The sequence below is a fragment of the Diadema antillarum genome, unplaced genomic scaffold (assembly GCF_040938485.1).
Source record: "Diadema antillarum isolate AM-2024a unplaced genomic scaffold, OU_Dant_1.0 seq00000029_RagTag, whole genome shotgun sequence".
NCBI classification, from domain to species: domain Eukaryota; kingdom Metazoa; phylum Echinodermata; class Echinoidea; order Diadematoida; family Diadematidae; genus Diadema; species Diadema antillarum.
The window spans coordinates 360,592-375,929 of NW_027271145.1; the positions used below are offsets into that span (position 1 = coordinate 360,592).

Below are 15,338 nucleotides of genomic sequence, written 5' to 3' on the forward strand. Positions count from 1 at the left end.
GCACATACGTCACTATGCTCTCTTGTGAGGGAATTTCACCTGTCCAGGTCTCCCGAATGATATCTAGGGGTCCCCTTACTCTGTGCCCATACAAAAGTTCAAATGGGGAGAATCCCGTTGATTCTTGGGGAACCTCCCGGTATGCAAACAACACATAGGGGATGAGTTCATCCCAGGTCACATCCCCTTCTGTAGTGTAGGGTTTCAGCATCCCCTTCAAAGTCCCATTAAATCTCTCTACCAGTCCGTTGGCCTGGGGGTGATAAGGGCTGGTCCTTAGCTGCTTGATACCCAGACTACTACACAGCTGTTTCATTAGGAGGGACATAAAGTTTGACCCCTGATCTGTCAAGAGCTCGTCTGGAATCCCTACTCGGCTGAAGATCTTTATCAGTTCGTCTGCCACCTTTTCAGCCTCTACTGAGGGGAGGGGTACTGCCTCGGGATAACGTGTTGCGTAATCACAGAGGACGAGGATGTATTTATTGCCCTTTTTGCTTCTTGGTAAGGGGCCCACAATATCCATAGCAACCTTCCTGAATGGCCTGCCGATCACTGGGACTGACACTAGTTTTGCCTTCCCTCCCCGGTACTGACTTGCACACTTTTGGCATGGACCACATGTTTTGCAAAATTCTGCTACATCCCGGAATATCCCTGGCCAGTAGAAATTTTGCATCAGCCCAGAGATGCCAACTATTACGGATTTCCCGTAATTGTTACGGGAAATGATCACGATTACGGGAGTACGGAATGTCGCCTCAAAATTACGGTTTTTGGAAATTCCGATAATGCCCTATCGCCTATGCAGCAATTGCAATATACAATGTGTTGTACTAGCAGACTACACACTGTACATGTTTCATTCTCCAGCCGGCCCGCGTTGCCTGGTTGCCCGCATTTGTGTGTGTCGGTGTCTGTGTACTCGACGTGTGTGTTCGCATTATAGAAAAGTGTGCGCACACGCAATTCGCTGCTTGCGTACTTTGTACACCGAACGGAAATTCGCGCGCGTGAATCCCTGTCGCCTACGGACCCTGGATGTTTCCATCGATCGCCATGGGATCCCCATGTGTGGCCGGCCGGCTGGGGACCGGAGCGTGAGTACATATAATAGCTTAGCTACACACTGTAGCCAGCTGCCACTATAGACAGTACCCTATTTCGTTTTGAGTCGGGGTAGAAGCGCTCCGTTGTGCAATGTCTGCTTCTTTTTCTCTACTTCTCCCATTTTTCCCTTGCCTCCCAAGTACGAAATGATTTTTAGAGTGTTGTGTGTGTTTTTTGTAACGTTATTGCATCATTTTTCTGCAAGGAAGAGGTGAGTTTCTGTTCGTGTACTGATGACGTGCACTGCAGTATGTGCAGGTGAAAAGCGTTCGAACTTTCTTTCCCGAGTATCGTGGAAACTCGATGTATTTCTAGGCCTATAAAAGGAGATCTCATGTAACAGAATACTTATAACAAACTATTTTCAGGTCAAAGTGAATTAATTTCCCTTGTTTTGTATCGTTTATTGACGATCTCAAGGATCTCGTTTGACCGAAAGATCGGTCTGTATCTGTCCGTCGGGGAATGTTCCGCGGAGACTGCGTCTGGCTTCACGGATCCCCTCCGTATACAGACCGAAGTCAATGATGCCAGCTCCTGTGTGGCAGTAGCGCACAGATTAAACGTTACGATAAACCAAATTTCAGACAGCTTTCTTACATTCAAACAAGTTTGACATGACATGACACATTATGCAGCAATATTTGGGGTTAATTTCTCACATTTTGCAATCGAAATACTCACTGTAACGCGGTTATAATGCAGAAATTTTATCCATATCGCAACATCGCCGTTCGCTAGCTGTAGGTCGCCATTTTGAATCTGTAAACCAATCACATGCGAGGTACTTTATTAAGTAAAAAAAACACGTAGAAACTACCTCGCATGTGATTGGCTAATAGATTCATACTGTATGTTTCTGCAGTTTGAACGTGACGACGCGACGGGCTGGTTGATGTGTGTTTTGCGTTGAAAATTCGACCGAAATATTGGATTATTCATTAATCTGGTGAGTGTAGTCTATTCTTGAATAGTTGAATTAACTATTCAAGCTTAAATTTGCCGACCTAGGGCCGTGAATTAGACGCAATCGAGAAGGGTGAGGTACCTCACCCAATTTTCCATAGAGACAGTGGTTAAGAACATCCACACAGCAATGGGTACTACAACCTTCCGTCTGTCTACGGAGGACGGCGTTAATGGCAAAATACAAAAGAGTCCTCCGGACAGACGGATCTTTCTGTCTAGGATCTCGTCGTAATTTCCAATGTGTAGATCTATTTGATTTTCGCGTAGCTTTCGGTGCTGCAAACTTTTGCTAGGGCCTAATCTTACTACAAAAACGTATCGTTCTATTTCTGTTGTTTCTCACACCTCGTTTGGTACGATTTCTTCCATTTTATGTCACTTTATCCGTTCTCTTTATGCTTTGAAATATTTAAACGTAATTCTTTCAAGTGTCTCGCAATGTTATTTTCGTAACGGCGATTTCTCCGCTTTCGTGCAATACTTTTTCGAATCGAAGCGACGTGTGTTGTCTTTTCTAAATATTTGTGTTGTTGGGAGGTGTTGATACTTTGTATTTGTTATACTTATTTATTTTCCTCGGTGTTTATCTCGAGGGACTATGCGTGTTTCTTAATGTTAATAGGAAAAGGCTAAAATGATATGAGTGATGTCTGATGGTGATGATGAAAACCGTATGCTGGTACAAAAAGACGTCTTACTGTGAATGCTGAGCGTACGTGCCGTTCGTTTTATTTCACTTTCCCTCTTATTCTTCTTTCCCCCTTACTCTTCTTTCCCCTCCAAAGAATGATAAAAAAAAAAAAAATTACATACACCTCACAACAAAAAGATCCACGCTCTACCAACCTTCGTAAAGTTAAATCTAAATGTTCAATATCAGCAAAGAATAAGGGGAAAGCACGAATGACAATAAATTAGAGCGAAGAGATTGTGAAATACTGAATACACGCAGTCTCTTCGGCTCGAAGAAACTGGACACCCACCCGGCCTCTCCCCTTGTGGAAATTTCCACAAAAACAGGTGCCACACCCAGGTGCGTGCCAGACGAAAGAATGCGCGCACTGGAATAAACAGCGTGTTAGTATCCTGGAAATATCGATGGAAGAACCAGCTCATTAGTTGAATTAAAGGAATCATTGCAAAGATATCGTGATTCTATATCCTTTCTTGTGGCGCATAGTAGGAAACATCAAACAGTCGAATATATTGTACTTAATCGAATATCTTATGTTCCCTGAACAATAAAAAAGGATCGATTAATCAGTCAATTAAAAATGCAATCACGGAAATACTTAGGTCTCGTATATGCCCAGACAAATTCAAGATTAGGTCCAATGAGATGCAATCATCACCTGGTTAGACAGCAAAATCATGACAATTAATTTCAGTTCACGCTCATCATAGCTGCTTATTACTTTTCAAAGTTTTGGCTATCAACATTCGTGTGTTTTTTTTTTTTTGGTTTGTTTGTTTTGTATGTTTTTCCTCGTGAAAGACGTAATGACTTTTTCGTATCGAATTTAAACTCCATGTTTACCGTAAACAAGCCATTCAGCTCAGCTATGGCGCATTCGATCCATCGAACTTGCAGTAACCTCTTAGGCAGGAGCACATGGGTCTTTCCTTTAAACTTGAAAGTGAAACCACGTGTTTGCACATTGGCGCAACCACACACAGCGCGGCATTTTTGCGATCATCTACAGCAGAGTTTCCGATTCCAGTCAGGGTAAAAGAAATTGGAATACTTCGGAAAATACTGATGTTTAAAATCCAGTAAAATGAAAAAGCCTGAAAACAACGCATGATTATGTTTTATAGTAAACAATAGTTGGAAACACCGAAGAGAGTTTTGCATTCGCTCACACAAAAGCTTTCTTGAGAAGATGAAAGGTTCCCCCTCCCCTGCTAGATAGTGGAAGCTTCCATAACCAGCCCAGCAAGTTTCTGGAGGTACATACATGCACTTGTACACATGCATTGCGCGAGAAAGCAATCAATCAACGCTGAACATTGCGTAGTTTGGATTCTTTATCGTGCTGGTGTCCAGCTCGATACTTCGGCATGTGTCGTAATGTTTTGTTTAGAGCCTGTAGGCCTCAAAAGTCGACGAGTTTTATTCAAAATAGCAAAAAGAGGGAGATGGAGAAATTACGGATTCAGGTGGAAAAATACGGATTTTGGAGCTGCTGAGTCCGGATTTGTGCTTCCAAAGGTTGGCATCTCTGTCAGCCTCTGTTGTGTTTTACCAACACCCAAATGACCTGCCGTCAGATTGTCATGTGCAATATGTAGCAGCTTTCCTCTGTACTGCTTAGGGACTACTATTTGTCTGTATCCCTCCCCTTGGGCTTGATTTGCACCAGACCATTTACGCATGAGCACCCCCTTGTCCACATAAAAGTAGCATTTCCTGTTTCCATCCTCCTCCTCTACTTTCTCCCAAATTGACTTTAGGCCTATGTCCTCTTGCTGGGCTTGAATTAATTCTGTTACCCCTATGTCTAATTGGCTGTGCCCTCTACTTCTCGAGTCTGTGGATTCTTTCTTCCCAATCTGTTCTCTTGCTTTGTGGCTACTTTCTTCCCCCTCGTGAGATTCCCCATCCATGGGAGCTTTGTCAGCATCAACTACTTCATCATTTCCCTCATTCATGCTGAATAAGTCTCTCACACGAACTTGGGAGTTCTCCCTCTCTGTTCTCTCGTTTTCTACCTTTTCTTTCTCCACGCGAGCCTGGCTCCGTGTCACTACCAAGCCCTCTTCCTTTCCACTCACTACGGGCATTTTCAACTCAGGGTCCTCTTCATGGACAAGTTCATTGCCCAGTATCATGTCTACTTCAATATCATCGACCACTCCCACACGAATCCACTTCTGAATACCATAGGCATCACTCCTCAGATGTACTCTGGCCACTGGTAGCTCCCTCTTAATGAATAAACCCCTAACATGGATTGTCTCTCCTGGGATAATGAGGTCAGGGTCTACTACGTCTACTCTAGCAAGGGAATGGGTGCAGCCTGAATCACGCAATAGGCTCACCTTTCTTCCTCCTAGCATAGCCTGGCTAGTGTATGCCTCTAAGAATTTGTGGGGTCTAGATCTACAAAAGTATGCAGGGTCTTGTTTTGCATCCCTTTCCTCCTTAGGGGTAGATTTTTGAGCGCTCTGACAGTTTACTGCTATGTGCCCTAGTTTGCCACACTTATAGCACTGTATCTTCCCCCGACTGCGTTTCTGTTCTTGGTTGTGTACCGGTTTCTGGGGTATGTTTTCCCCTTTCCCGCTCCCAAAACTGGGCTTTCCTCCAGATTTAGGGAATGATCTGAGGTCCTGTCTGCCTCCTGTGTATGCCTGGGGCTTTCCCATTCCTTTTCTACTCTGCACATATTGGTCTGCGAGCCTCGCCATGGCCTGAAGTGTTGGCGGCTCATGATCCCGGAGCCATACCCTTAAGTCATAGGGGACTTGCTTCAACATTTGCTCCATAAGGATTTGCTCCTTCAATTTGTCAACATCTCTGTCTGCTCCCGCCCCCTCTAGCCAACGCCCTAACAGGTAGGAGAGCTTCACAGAGAATTCTGTGTACGTCTCTTCTTTGTCGACTCTCAATTCTCTAAACTTGACCCGGTACGCATCTGGGGTCAGGTCATATCTACGCAGTATGGCTGCTTTCACTGCGTCGTAGTCCCTACTACTCTCTAATGACAGTCTGGCATATGCCTCTCTAGCCTTTCCTGACAACAGTGGGGCCAGTTGTAGTGCCCATACATCCCTAGGCCAGTTATTCAAATGGGCCATTTTTTCAAAAGTACGCAGGAATACATCTACATCCTCCCCTTCTTTGTAAAAGGGAAGTTGCCGCCTAATACCTCCCTCCACCACGCTTGCATTTCCAGGTGCTGCGACAGGCATGTTTTCACGCTTTTCTTTTTCCAGCTCTGCTAGCCGCACTTGCATTCTCAACTTTTCTAATTCAAAGCGCATGCGCGTTTCTTCTAGAGACTCTTTGCGTGCAGCAGCATTTTGGGCCTCATCCCCATCTGTGCTAACAACAGTCGCCCCTGGCTGAGATGAAACTTGCCCTTTATTTGCCTCTTCTATGCTCTGAACCAACTGGTTCCTATTCAGTCCTTCATGTGGCAGCCCCAACTCTTCACACTTTTGCCTCAACTCTTGCATTCTTAACTGACTTAAGTTGCTTTCCCCCTCCATGCTTAATACAGTCTTAACAACAACCTGTCACAACACTTAGGATATAACAGTGATTATTTGTAGTACTGTTTACCCCCTCTGCCTTGCCGTGAAATTGACCAAGAGAAGCTCACTTACCCCCTACGATAAGACTTTTGCTCTCCCTGTCAATCGTCCCTGGCGATGTGTTGTGGTCACCCTGCTCAGCTGTCTGCTGCTCCGTGTAGTCTCGTCCCTCCTGGGTCCCAGACTCCGTCCTGACGGCACCGTCCACGTCCTCGTCTCAGCCCGTCCCTGGACCGGCGTCTGTCTGCAACCTGGTCAGCCCAATGTCGGAAGCGTTGAAGACATCACAACTGCGTTGCAGACGACTGACTTCATGCAGCTCAGCTTAGCTTTTCAAATTGCTCTCTCAATGTTGGGACTCGCCAAACTTCTGAGTCTCAAGAAACTGTTCTATAACAGCAACATCACAACCAGCATGGTTGCTACTCGGCTACTCAGGTGATATTTCTGGATCACACAGAAACAGTCTCAACTGATGGTTGCTTGCTTGCAATTTCATGGGAGTTAATCCCACCGCTGCCACCAAGTGTAACGAGGTTTTCAACACTCATGGATGTTGGCGTACCTTTCACGCATCATTCACCTGCACACACACACCGGCAGTCGTTGAAAATCAAAGTCCCATTCCACACAAGTCGTATGTGAACCTTGGTGTCCGCTGGACTTTTATTCAGCCGAAAAATGATGTGTACAGTTGGAGTGAAATGATTCTTCACTCAATGAGCTACTTGAAGATGTCGAGTTGTAACTAACTATTTTGGGGTCTTGCACCCTGGTTTTGTTCAGGCTCTCAAGCTTCATGCATATGATTATTTTAGTGAGTCCGCCCCTCTTGGAAACCAAATTAAGATGTAACATTAAATATGGCACATAGATGTCCCTCCCCTTGCCGACACAATTAACCAATCATATAGATGACCATTGGTCATCTGATGAATAATTATGAAGTGGACACTCCACAAGGCACTGTCAGCAAAATAAGGACTAGTGTCAGCACAATAAAGACTAGTGTCAGCACAATAAAGACTAGTGTCAGCACCTAGGGACTAATGTCAGCACATTACCCCCTTGTCAACTTAAAGCTAGTACTCATGGGGCAGATAAAACTGTCACTCCTCATCTTGTTTTGACCAGTGTCAGACTTCCACCAGTTATACCTTTTCTTTACAACTGGTATTCCCTTGTCTCGATTCCAGGTGCCTACAGCTGACCATTAAAACAAGTGTGATCCCTCTCATCGAATTCAGGATACCTTATGTAACGTACAAAGAAGGGTCATATCAGCACTTTGAGACACTTTCTTATTCTGTACATTGTCTACCAGGAACAATTTGTTATTATATACATTGTCTCCCAAAATGAAGCTTCTCAGCAATTTCAGCATTTCTCATTTTCGAGAAAGACATTCATCAGCAGTTTGGCTTCTCTTCTACTTTGGATGGTCTGCCTGGGCCGATCTACAGCTCTATGTCCAAGCACAATAATGTGCAATGAATATGTTATTAGTCATATTCATTATAGACCCTATATTCCTTTAATATGCTTCGTCACAGTCTCACAGCACTTGATTTTTTTTTTAAATTTCGTTTTAAATGTTGTTTGCTGTACTATTTCTTGGAGTGTTTACAGAAACAACACTAGTTATGGGTATGGGTGTTGTCTCAGCTAATATTACCTTTGACTCACTCCTTTTGATGTTATTTTATGCTGTGTCTCTGTAGAAGAGTGCTGGGTATCATGTATTAATATACAAATGATGCAAAGGATAGAGTGCGTTAGTGAAGGCGTATAGTGCACTCGAGGGTATTTACAATTGTGAAGCATGCACGAGGCGAAGCAGAGTGCATGTTGCACTACATTGTAAATACCCGAGAGTGAGCTATACACCTCTACTAACGCCATGAAATAATCCTGTGCATCATTTGTTTTATAAAATGGGTCGAAAATTCTAAAACTAGCAGCATTTCTCAGCGTTTTTCACGTACCTTTGTGGGTCGAGACATCCGAAGATGTTCGTCCCAAACATTTACGCACGTTGCACTCGGAAATCCCGCACATATAAGTATGATGGGGGGTTGGGTTTCCGGACACTTTAAGTTCCCGCATGAAAATTTACTTATTTTACATAGAATATGCACCCTTTACCTTAAAGACTTGATATAGACTCCTCATATAGGCCTACTAGACAACATACTCTGAAAATGGCGTGAGAATTAACCTGCTAAATCGTTGGATTTGCCCTTCAAAGTGACTCCATGTACGCATCCGGTCCCACAACGCTTGGTCTACTGTACACTGTATGTATGATACGTACGCCACACAATATGCACAGCAAGGGAAGAAGGGCCGGCCGGCCGGCAGCCCGAACTAGAAGTTGTTTACAGGATTGACAGCGCGTATGCATGCAATTCAAAGGAGCCGCCGCGCGCACAGACGATCGGCAATAGGATTTAACACGCAGTGCAATGGGACTGAGTAACCAAAGCACATGTGACTCATTTCAGCGCTTCCTATTGGCTACATTCATGACCCCATTTTATAAAGAGCATTATTACCTAGTTATCCAAATGTGTACCTCCATGTTTGTAGACACATGCTACAAGGTGTGTATGTTGGATAGAGTAATTAATCCACGATACAACTGGCATAAACTTGGTGTGTGCACAGCAGGTTGTCAGTGTGACAGGTAATAATCTTATCTGTTATTAAAGAGCAGATGTGTAATTGTGTACATGACAAGGCCATTGGTCTGTCTGTTTGTTATTGTATGTGCATGTGTTTGTGTGTAAGTGAATATTGTGATGTCAGTGCTGCTACACCATGTCATACCCATACCAAGCCTTTATGTAATTGGGGATTGATGTGAGTGGGCTAAAATGTTTTGATTCATGTTCATTTGTCAACTCAACTGAAATACTTTGTACATGTATATAGGCCCTAATGGCTTTGGTAGGCCTACACGCATTAGCCAGTACATCTTTTATCGCATGGACTTATCCTATATAAATGATTTAGATTTATCCTATAATCAGTGATATGTTTCTTTATAGTAAATTGGTTACAAAATTTGTCAACTCCCTTTAAGATAAGACCCCTCCCACAAAAAAAAAAAAAAAAAAAAATTCACACTTGCAGGACAAATGCATTGGATGCATGATAGTGGAAAAAATCTGGTATAGGACAGGCTGTATGTTCATGAGCATTTATTGGATCTTCTTCCAGTCTGCTTGATAGTGTGTATGGAGATCTCACCACCCCAGACACTGACTCCGTCATTCCTGTGTCCAGTTAGTATTGTTTACTCTCCTCACCTCTCCTGATTGTCCCTCACACTCTTCCCTCCTGGCAGGTTTTTTATGGGAGATTTGTATTTGCAGACATGCATTTCCATGGCAACTCATGCACAATATGCACTGGAGCACTCCAGTAGAGGATGAAGTACAGCGTCCATGCTGCCCACCTTCCTGGTAGAAATGTGTGTGCACTAATGGATGGCTAAAGCAGTGTGTGATCAGGCTAGAATTGAAATGGATTCTACTGAGTAACTCACAGGTGCTCATGCAGAGTTGACCTGTACTGTACTGGTGACATTAATTTCTTCAAGCAGATGTTTGTCCACATATGAAATCTAAACAAAGTAATTGTACAATGTATGTTCAGTGTGTGTGTGTGGGTGTGTGTATGTGTGTGTGTATTACCTGTGAGTCTTTAAATGCACACACTGGTTAAAGATGAATATTTGGTTTCGCTACCATGCATTGCAATATTTTTGGTTTCCAACAGAATATTTGCATTTGAAATGAATATGATGGAAGAAAAGTTTGGCTTTCTTTTTAAGAACAAATATATGTACCCAGTAGGCCTACACCATGTAGCAACACATCCTTATACTGTAACATCGTACAGTAAGTGTGCCATCAAGGAGGTATTCTCTAGCCCTTGCTAAACAAACAAACAAACAAACAAGAAAAGCTATTCAATCAAGTCAGTATTATCGTTCGGTGTGTTTGCAGCCTACAATGACTGCCATTTTAGTACATAATGTATCTTACATGTACAGTACATTTACATGTAGTTTTGCTAGTTGTTTTCATTTGCTATTTGTTTTCATTTGCTATTCAAATACATGTATCTCTGTATTTTCTTCCCTAAAACTTGAAATGAAGTAGAAAATTAAATTCTTTAGGATTCATGTGACAGCAAATTTCCAGGTGTGTGTTTCTCTTTGTCTTGCAATAATGTGGATGTCAAAAACAGTTTTGGACACGTTTCAACAGTTAGCACTGATTTGCCTTCACTACAGTGTATATTCAGCGAATGATTAATGAACCACTCTGCCATGAAGCAGGTCAAAAGGGCAAAATCTGGTATGGGGGGGGGGGGGGGAGGGGGAAGGGCAAAGTTCCAGCTGAGCCTTACTCTTACTGTCAAGTCACTATCATGTGAATGAAGGCATAGAATAACACAAGTTATTTCTGGAGAGGTTTGAGAAACTGTAGTTATCAAATCATTGACACATAATGAGCTTCTTCCTACTGTGTGTAAAACATGCCTTCATGGTTTCATCTGGGTTGGTTCCTTATTTTAATCAGTGTTTGTGGGTATACATGTAGGGCTATTTGATTGCTTTCATGCTTTGTTACCAGTTTGTTGACACATGTAATGTTGTGAATTTGATATGTATTTTGTACAGGACAGCACAGTCTACTCTGCTACTTGATTAAAACTCTGTGTTCTCAACTGTTTGGAGTACATATCCCACAATGGCTTCTTTGAAAATAGAAATCTGTCCTTAAACTACTCTGATCTTTAACATACAATGTAGATTATGTCTGGCATCAACTGCTATAGATGAGTGAAATCAATGAGAGAGATGGTTCATTGAGAGTGAAGTGTGTTAAATAAACAACTATTAACCAATTAAATTCTCTCTTACTCACACATTAGCTGGTGCATGATGTTTGAAAGGCAGAGCAGTTATATGATATTGTAGTCATGATACAGATTGGAACCAGTTAAATTACATCGATAGGGGGGATTTGAACATGGTGGTGGTGTCTAATCAGATTTATAAAAATGCATGTCTGTAGTCCCAAGGTTATTAAAGATGAAGTGGGCAATTAGTGGTTTCTATGAGTCCATTTATTTATGTGTTGACTGCAGTATAGAATGACAATTACAGTAGCTAGAAACATAAAGTTAATTCAACATTTACTTTGGAAGGATGGCAATGATAGAGTGTTATTCAATTTCTCATCTGTAGTGAAATGCAAGATTTCACTTGTGTAATTCATGTTTCTTTAAGAATACATGTAGGCCTAACTGTACATACAATGCATTTGCATCGTATGCCTAAAATGTTATAGACGGGCAGATTGCTCTTTTTTGAGCCTGATATTATTTTGTACTACATAATGGTGTTCATGTCAATATGAGTATATTTACTGTTTGTAAAAAGTAGTTAAAATCATTGATGAAGCTAGCAGACCTTCCAATTTGACAGTATGGGCCATAGTAAGTAATTTATATAATGAGACATGACAAGATGTGTTATTAAGTGTTGAGATGAAGAGTATTAGCCTGTTAGTTAATTTGGATTAGGGAAATGCAGAGAGCGAGTATCATGCAAAATATGTTGCGTTGAAATTCATATTTTTTACCTTTATTCATTGGTTTTTTTGTTTGTTTGTTTGTTTTTTTTTTGGGGGGGGGGAGGGGGAATGAATCTGTCTAGATAGTTATGTGTGTACAGGTAGTGTTCACTGGACATCGGAAATATACTCTTATTTCTTATAAAGGTGTCTGTACAACACAGTGCTGTACATTCACCAAACTTTTCCTTAATAGCAAAAAGAAGCAGAAATTAACAGGTTTACTTGTGTACAGTGTGCATTGTACTAGGTATTGTGCCATGTTGGAAAAACATGTATAATTCATCATCTCAATATCCCTATTACCCTCAGTCTTATGTACAGTATACAATTTGTATATGACCCTGCAGTACAAAACCACCAAAAAGTTGTCAGACATGAATTTTTTAGTTAAGGGTGGTCATTTCATTCTATTCATGACCATTGCTAACTCCCAATGCAATAACATTATCCTTTCAAAGTTGTTAGAGTTGAAAGTGAGAAGTGTTCAAGGGTTTCTGGTGCTCTGAATCCATAAATCTGAGAAAGCCTACGCTTGTACAATGTACACATGTACAACGTGTACGTTAGACCTAAACAAAGTATTCTAGAAAAAGCTGCAATAAAGACAATTTCCCATTTGTTTTATGATCCCAAACTTAGAAATATATTGAAAAAGAACTGCTCTTTCAGAAAATATAGAAAAAAAAAAGAAAATTGACCAGGTTTTCCATTTTCATCTGTTTTGAGACCTCACGGAAAATCAGACTGTGCAATTTACTGTTGGCTTTGTGATACAAGGTCACATATGATGCGAGTGATAAAGAAGTTTGTATTAAATACTACTCTGTAAATAATTAGACATGTGTTTGGACTGTCTTGAATACTCCCATATAATCCTTCTCCACAGAACTGTAGTATTTGCATGTGGATAACAATGATGATATAACTGAAAACCTTGAGAACTGATGGCTGGACTTCATCTTGATTTGTCTGTCTATTTCTCAGCAGCCCTTGCGGTGCACTGCACACGCACTTGTAGATCACCTGTAATTTACGTCTTGATAATGGCGAATGGGGATTGTTCTTTGTTTGCCAAGAACTTGTCATGTTGAAATAACTTGGCTAAGAATACAGCAGCTCCTACTCCTAGGGTGGTATTCTGTAAGCGCGATCCTTATTTCGATCCTAGGAGCGCGCGTAGGACAGAAAATAGGATACCCCTAGGACAGGCAAAATCGGTATTCTGTAAGCCTGTCCTAAGCCTATCCTAGGACAGTCATTTATGAATAATGAATATTAATGAGGAAAGACAGGACACGCCCGACGCAGTATCTATAAGCCAATCATCTGGCTAATTTTACGCAATGCGCGCCCAAGATCTACATTGCTCAAGAGTGCGCTTCACGCAGCTCTCCTGTGCGAGGAGTTAAAAATGTATTGTCAGTCTAATGTTACAGTTAAGAATACAATTTCGATTATCAAAGCTTTAGCACGCACTTAGCCCACCATAATAAATGTAGACCTTACGAGTTCCATTAATTTGCATTTAAAGTTTTTGCAGAAATTAGCTCAAATTTTGAACTTTTGGAGGAAGTTGGGGTAAACTGGGATATCATCACTGCATGCCAAACTCTGCCCTTAATTCAAAGTTATTATAAAATATATAAGATTTTCTTAAATATAAAAATAATAATAATAGATGCACACATATACACACATACACACACACATGTGCTCACATCATTTTATGATCGATATGCTTGTAATAATAATGTCTTGCTTATAGTTACTGTTTGTCCCACTTAAACCAAACCAATGTTCCATTTCTCCCAGGGAAAAAAACAAACAAACCAAAGACAACACAAATACGACACTTACAGGAATATAGCGTAGCAACCCGTTATGTGGCTAGCATCAAAAGTCTTTGGGTCCGATTTCACATGTGTGCCCCATTCTAAATATCAGAAAGTTATTCGAGAAAATTCATCAAATCACAGTTTTTTGTCCCAATTAATTCACCCCGCTAGCTCTCCCCTATCTTTTACATGGTGGGCAATGATAACAGAATAAATAAAGGAGATTACTGATAGATTAAACAAAGATATAAACACGGAGCTACTATACTGTAGCTCCATGATATCCTTGTATGAACACGTAAGTTCACTACATTTTGAGAAAAAAAGTTAACCCATGCACGAGTATAGACTGTTAAGTCACCGGGTTGCGTCACACACTATACGTACGTCTTAACAATAATGTGTGCGTATGGATCGTTGCGTTACTAGTACTTTTTCATATTCTACACGCGACCTAGAAGCGCACTGCGTACGTTTCTTTTTCTTTGGTTACTAGATCTTCATAGCAACGACTTCGAGGGTCACGTAATGAGGGCGGCGAAGGTAGGCTACTTGCACTGCGTCCGCATGACGTTCGGGCCGACGCTGAGCATAATGATAATGATAACAATAATGACAATAATGATAATGATGATAATAATGATGATGATAATAATAATAATAATAATAATAATAATAATAATAATAATAATAATAATGGAAATGATAATAATAATGATATTAATAATGATTATCATTGTTACCATATTGATAATTATAATAATAGCTTTTGTTGTTATTGTGTACATAATATACTTTTGATTTATTTTGTGCCGAATTAATGAAGTGTGAATTGAATTGAAAATGGCGAACAACAAACAAATAAACACATACCAGCTAGATAAAGAATACAATTGTTTCGAACATTGTAGACTGCAGTTTTAGAATCCTCATTATGAGAGGAACAGATAACTCTGTTATACGATTCATGTATTTATTTTCTTGTTCATGAACATACAAAATAAGAGACAGTAGGTCGTCAGTATGGCCTATATACGCAATAGCCCGGCATAAAGCGCCAGAGAAAGATTGCCTAGAGGCTATCCTTATTTTTGCTCCTAAACTTGATCCTACTTGTGCTTACAGAATACCACTTATCTTACGATCTCATTAACATCTAATTATATCTAATTAACATATCAAGTTACGCCCCTATCCTAAGCTGGGAGAGAAATAAGGATCCCTGACGTCACTATCCTATTTCTCCTCCTACGCGCGGTGTTACAGAATACCAATCGCGTATTTAGGAGCGAGAGCTGTCCTAGGATCCTTACAGAATACCACCCCTAGAGTAATGTCTTGCCACACAAACATCACATTACATGTACCTGCAGTCAGGCTATGTGAAACTATGCATAGTTTACTTTCCAGTAACTTTCAGAAGTTTTAGCGCGCGATCGCACTACCGAAAAAACTACACAGTGTGTCTCTAAAAAAAGTAAACCCAACTTCAACAGCGAATTTTCAGAAA

General features: G+C 41.1%; 1 protein-coding gene across 1 annotated transcript in view; it reads left to right on the plus strand.

Annotated features, from left to right (window-relative positions):
- LOC139725255 (phosphatidylinositide phosphatase SAC2-like) overlaps window positions 1-15,338 on the plus strand; it is an 80,449-nt gene that overhangs the window by 34,297 nt on the left and 30,814 nt on the right. The window lies entirely within an intron of this gene.